Source organism: Diorhabda sublineata, chromosome 1 (genome assembly GCF_026230105.1).
Source record: "Diorhabda sublineata isolate icDioSubl1.1 chromosome 1, icDioSubl1.1, whole genome shotgun sequence".
Lineage (NCBI taxonomy): Eukaryota > Metazoa > Arthropoda > Insecta > Coleoptera > Chrysomelidae > Diorhabda > Diorhabda sublineata.
The window spans coordinates 36,343,708-36,350,723 of NC_079474.1; the positions used below are offsets into that span (position 1 = coordinate 36,343,708).

The following is a 7,016-nucleotide window of genomic DNA, read 5'->3' on the forward strand; positions in this document are numbered from 1 at the left end:
TTTTCCAGTTCGGTTTCCAGTTTCGTCACTTTCAGGTCACCAAGTCTCTTAACCATGTTTATGACACTATGTATTTAAAATACCCCACACCTCACACCAATTTAATGTTTTCCTTATTTATATATATAAAATCTATATAAAACAATATATTAATATAACTCGCCGTTGTTTATAAAATATCAAACGCGTCGCGATTTTGCCAAATTTTAGAATTACATTCCAACCGAAATGGACCGGCTTCGCGGCCTAGGCCGTGGAACGATTTAGTACCATTATAATTCATTGTGATATAGATATTAACATACAATGTGATAAAGTAAAAATTATTATAAATGGTTGTAATGTAAGAAAAAAGCATTAAAGAGAAAATTCATATAATAAAACCATAGTGTAGGAGTTTTATATTTCATCCCACTTCTCCCCACTGTATGCATCAAATACACACTTTTTGGTACAACTATGTTCATTTAATCTATTTTTTCACATATTACAACATTTTTTAATAATTTTAATTTAGTATCTTCTGATTTTGTTTCAGTATGTTTCACAATCCTGTATATAGTACTTTTGCCTTAAAAACTTTCAAATGAATATTATTATTTTCTTATTTATTATATAAAAAAAATGAAGATATCGTTTAGTAGCCCTAAGTCTGTAATTATGTAACGATATGTTGAAAATTTTGATTTGAAAAACATGGATAATTCAAATGGCTAAAACGATAAGTAAATCAGCTGATTTTAACCTGTCGTATAATAGACTTTCTTCGAATATATTCACACTTTACATGTATGATTCATTATCGATATAATTAAAATTTAAATCGACTTGAATGTTCATTATCAACAGATACCTTCCTCATCTTCATAATGGAAAAATATCAATTGTATAAACTATTTGCAGCTAATACGATATAACAAAGCAAAGGAAACATTCATAACCTACTTTTCCGACCAGAATATATATTTACTACAATAAAAAATCAATTGCCACTCACCAAAAATATGTAACAAACAATTTATAATATCGAAAAATATTCAGGAATAGAAATGCACAAATAAATATTCAGCTGTTCAGTGTTTTTGTTTGGGAAATCAACTGAACATGGGGGAAAGTTGAGGGGTAACGGGATAGATGTAGTAGGGAAGGAGTAAAATGAAAATCGATATCAAAAAAGACTTGCTTGTCTTTCCCATTCATCCTTACTCCCCCTCAAACAATTATTCCTTTCATGAAAAATAATATGGTGTATACGCATGAGCATATAATTTACACCTGATCGGTTGAGGGACCAAATTATTTAAATCGGTGATATAATACATACGATATACAAATAGATAATGAATCCTAATTAGTTTATTAAGTACCTACATCAAGTTATTTTAGACAATTGTCAACGAGAAATTATTGTAAATGTTCACGAAAATGGTAATAGAAAATAGAAAGAATAGGAATCGTTAAGCTATACTATTGAAATAATCAGTGCGCTAAGAATCCGGTAAAAAGAATAAAAAGCCACTAATAGATGAGATTGAAGTCACAATTGTAGAGAGATTTTGTAGGTCAATCAAATTATACGTTTACCCTATATATAGTAAAAAGTTTTTTAATGTTGTTGAATTTTTGAATACCAACAAAAAAAGAAAGATTCAGTATTAGTTAATAAAAAAGTAAGTGAGTTCTAACAAAATATCTATTACAAATTTAAAAAAAACTTTTTCTTTTACTCACACTCCAGAGAGTATACATTCAGGTAGTTTCATCAAAATTGAGAAAATCTAGAAAATCACATAAGAACCGACACATAGCAGAAGCGCATGGAGGAGCCCAAAATATGAAGATTGGGGGCAATTCATTTCCAGTCCATTCCTGGGGAGTTATTGAGCCTCACTTAATTGTGGGGCTCAAAATTTCGAAAAAAATTAATTTCTTTGTAACCCTCTAACTTTAAAATACCTTTAGCACACCGTTTGAGACTTTTAAGGACATTAAGTGATGGTAAGTAGAAAGCGATCAAATCGTTTTAGGGGGTTAATTAGGGGCGGCCTAATCTTAAAAATTCATCTGTCATTTGATTTTAAAAATTTTATTTTCTCACTTTGAATAATTCAATCAATTGGATATGTTATCGGTGTTTGGTTTTTATGAGGGAAAGTGTAGAAGAATCTTGGAAGAATATCGGAGGGGTGTTTAAAAATCGCGTGGTTCCTCCCAGAGAAACATTTTCTAATGTTCAAAGACGCGAAAGTTTCATAGTGTTAATCGATAACATCTTATTCACTGACACCAAAATGAGATGGTGTTCCATCATGGATATATCATAAATATATTATAAATCTCGAAGAGTATTTTGGAGAAACTTTAAATCATATTGTTGAAAACATGTCTTTGGTTTTTCGACTTATCTATAAAAATGACAAAGGTTTATAAAAAATTCAATTCAATTCAATCATCTATGGTACGAAAGTGGAATGTTTTGAAACGATTTTCTTGATGTCACATTATAAAAATTAACAATAACACAAGAACAGAACGATGCTTAGCTATTCAAAAAGTAAAAACTGCATCGAAAGAAGATAGTTATCCGGAAAAATAATAAAAAAACATATTCAAGAATAGGATAAATAGATACAATAATCAATTAAGAAATAAAACAGAAATGAAACATCAAAACATAAAACATTTTTCCTTGCCATATGTACAAGGACTTTCCAACAATTATCGAATTATTTCAATAAATATGATATTATAAGGCATAAGGACATAATACATTATCCAAATATTTCAAGTGCCTTATACTGATTGTTACGCTCTATACATAGGGCAGACATCTCAATATTTAGAAAATAGACTAAAAGGTCATTAATATGATAAAAAAATAAAACTGTCTTAACGAACTCGAAAATATCAAAAAAAACTTGAATTCAATTATAAAGTTTCGCTCTTTTCGTTTTGCAACATCAAAGTGTAATCGTCATTGTATATTGCACTTTTAAATTTAAAAACAATGTCATTCCATCGATATAAATGGTCACCGTATTTTAATTGTGCTGTCTTTATTGTGATGATTAAAGTAAAAAATATCAACATTATAGTTTTTAATTGGGAAAAAAATGTTTTTAAATTTAACAATGCAATATTCAATGACGAATTACACTTTGGTTTTGATAAAGGTCTAAAGAAAAGACCGAAGCGTCATTAAAATGTCTAAATAATCATTTCAACATTATTTCTATTGACTTAAACCCAAGAAAGAACACAATAAAAATATAAAATAAGTCACAGGAATTGAAAACCAAATATATTTGGGTTTTTTAAAGTCGTTTTTACATTTAAGGTCTATCCACACTTATCCGTGCCGTGACGTCACGTCTTCTTAGTAAACTAAAAGGGGAATACGGTGCGTGTTCAAACATGAACGGCAACGTGACAAATTGGGGTCCTTCATATTGTAAAGAACTGGTCGATGAGAAACTCTTTCATATTACAAAAATGAGGTACACACAGAAAATATTGAAAAATGAAACGAACAAACTCTTTTTCGTCACGTCCTTAGTTTTGATTGTATATTTTATACAGTCCTTATAGTCTTGAGAGTTTTGAAGCATAAAATTGTTTCTATTCGTGGATCTTCGATATAATTAGGGACATAAATTGTAGTAATTTGGTAACAAACAATAAATATGAGTGAGAATCTATCTAATAGCGAAACGGATATCAAAAATAAACGTCACAATTTAACACTGTCATCAAAAATGTATTCTGGAAAAAGTTTCCGAATCTAGTATGTACAATTTAATCAAAATAAGAGATGGAACTATCGATAATAATATAGGGGATGTTTCATAGATAATGTTGGGTTTTCAAGCTTCACTTTGTACATATATTAAATAATTATACGAATAGAAAGCCTTAATATTCTAAATATAGTATCCTATGGTTTCAATTCAGCGTTCAGCAAGTTCTTCGATACCTTGGTAAAATCAGTCTTTGGGCTTGGATGCAAAAAATTGTAGCAATGCATTTTCAACATCTCCTTTGGATTCAAAATTTTCCCACGCCAAGACTTTCGCCATGGATATGAATAAATAGTAATATGACGATTAAAAGTCCGGCTAAACACTGGATATTGTAAGAATTCAATACCACCAAGTTCTACGATATTATTCCTTATAACCTCATACATTCGCATCCTTAGTCGAATCCATTTTGTAATTTTTTTTAATAAATTCATTCTGACGCTGCATTTTTTTCTCTCAATGTAAATTTGTTCCCCGGCTTATGCCGAGCTCTGTATATAACAAAAAAATTTGAAGGAAGTTAGACTATAAAAAAATTGCTGTAGAAATATATAGATATACATTTAAAAAGAAATCAAAGTGGAGAAAAACTAAAAGACATGCAAGATAAGTTACAATAATTATTAATGTCGAATATTCCAATGTGACGACTGAATTCCCGCTGTTAAGATTAAAAGATTCAGGTTGTAATGGAGATAAGAAAAAAAAACAGAAACAATGTGGCAACAATGCGGTAGTTTATCTTTTATGGTTTGCGTTAACTAGTAGTAAACAAACAGTATCAGATTATTAATGTATACAGCACTACCATTAATATGAAATTATTAATAATTTTTCATAATCGTTAAAAAATAAATGATGCAATTTGTAATATAAAACCGAATGATAAAAAAAAAGAAATAATCGCATTTTCCAGTTTGTATTAAGCTACTATTAAAAGAACTATGAAATGCTCCTATTTTAGCTATCGACTCCCTGGAATTTGTGTCATGATATGAAATATTATTAGAACATCTAGCGACCGATTCTAAACATTGAAACTTTCGTTTGCGTCTTTGTTACAATACACTACATGTGTATCCTTTTATAGAAAAAAAGGTGTGTCATACAGAGGGTGTGGAAACCATAACTTACGCACTTTAATTTCATGTAATCTTGATTAACTTTGCGTAAACTGAGTAGTACCTAATAATAGGGAAATTACAAATTGTGAATTTATCATTATAAGGATGGTATAAATTTGAAAACACTTAATAATTGAAACATGGTAAAAATTCCACATTTGAATGAACACATCTATTGTACTCAAAACAATTTCATTAACAATTATCAAAAAACTGTTTGGTAATTTTATACTTTCGCAGTCCCCTCATTTTTTGGCTCTAGAAAATATAAAAATCATCCGATTTCGATGATTTTCTTAAATCGTTTTTACGGCGGATTTATAAAAAAATACGGGTATAAAAAATGGAAACTTGGTTAGGTTACGTTAGGGGGGAATTGCTAAAAATTCAGAACAAATGTTCACATATGGTCTGCTTTTCAAACAAACCCCCCACTCCGCCCAATTCTCTTTAACAGTCAACCTTAGTAAGATACCATTTTTTTAATGTTGAAAATTTTCACATTTTCAAAGTTAACTTTTAATATTGTACACTTGATTATAATAAGTGATTTTAAGAATGTTTTTGTTCATATAACTTTATTATTTCTCAATAAAAAAGGTACAAACGCTTATATGTGAGAAAAGGTCAATTTTAAGAGAAAATATTATTATTTTTCATTGTAAAAACATGATAAATCAACATTTTTGTATATTTCTTTTAATTAGTTCGTTTTGTTGTGTAGATTATGAAAAAAAATGTAACAACTTCATTTGATTATTTGGAAAAAAGTTATCAACAATCATACGTGAATGAGTGCATTTTCATGAACAATTAAAGCCGTGAAACCAATAGATTTCATTTCATTTCATTTTTTTATTCCCATATTTTTTTTCGCAAATCCGCCGTAGAAACGAAGATTTAAAAAAATTCATCAAAATTTGGATGATTTTTCGATTTTCTATAGCCAAATAACGAGGACACCGCGAAAGTATAAAATTACGAACTGTTTTTATAACAAGTACTTACTGTACTGCCTAATTTGAAATTATACTGAAGAAAGTCATCAAGATGAATTTTTATGACTGTTCTTCTAAATACATACGTGTAATGTTCATAGATGTTATGAAATTGAGAGTAACTTGAATTAATGGATAATGGCATAGATACTCATCATTACATTAGTAAAAAAAATGGTCTCATGAAAAGCATTGACTTTATGCAACACATTTTCCATTAATCCCTACATATTCAGTTTAATGAGTTATAATTCATGGATATAAATTATATCAGTTGCAAAAAATTATAAATTAATTGAATCCATACTACTATTTTATACTTGTGAAATTACATAGTTTAAACAAATACATTAGTTAACCTAAATTTATTATTAATATCCTCATAAATACTAATAGGCGAATAGCTCTAAATTTCCAATGCATACAGATATGGCTTTAATGACGTTCGGAATATTATTTTCAGTTGTTAATAAACAAACTGGATTTGTATTCAACTATAGTATTTCAATCAAAAATTCTTTTTTTATTGTGAACAATTTTTAAAAGTGAAAAGGTATTTATATTTATTTTTTCGGGTATTATACTATATCAATATTCTAATCAATTCATTGGGTAAATAAATAAACTTGTGTAATAACCTACCGGCAAATAAACTAACACTATTTATTTATATTTTTGTAAACAAAACTAACCTTAAACAATCACCCACGTGTCTAGAAATAACTGGTTTTCCTGGTTCTGTCTCCTAGTACGAATAACGGTTATTTAATAGCGCAACTCGTTTGTAAATATATATTTTTAATTATAAGTGATAAATATAAAAGATAAGTAAGTTACAACCATTAAGAATATAATAAATATTTCTTATAATATCGTCATAATTAACTTCATGAACTATTTGAGCGTCAATAGACAGTAATGTAAGAGCATGCAGTCTTGGTTGCTCTGAACATGAATCAGTCTGCTGGTAACTTTCATCGAAGAAAAACGTCCACATCCAAGAAAAACGACCAATTCATTGTTAATACATCGCTGAGAAGGAGATAGTTAGAAGAAGATTTAAGGCAGCGAACCTGAGCCAAAAAGATCAGCTA

General features: G+C 28.8%; 1 protein-coding gene across 2 annotated transcripts in view; it reads right to left on the bottom strand.

The window, feature by feature from the left end:
- The window catches only part of LOC130452364 (tripartite motif-containing protein 2-like), a 53,450-nt gene extending 46,845 nt beyond the window's left edge, over positions 1-6,605 (bottom strand). Inside the window, exon 1 of one of the 2 annotated variants that reach the window (XM_056791576.1) lies at positions 6,565-6,605. The gene's annotated coding sequence lies outside the window, so the exon portion shown is untranslated. Of the gene's footprint in view, positions 1-997; positions 1,131-6,564 lie in introns of those variants that run through there. The other variant, XM_056791575.1, reaches the window with a different exon arrangement.
- Between the last annotated feature and the right edge of the window lie 411 nt (positions 6,606-7,016).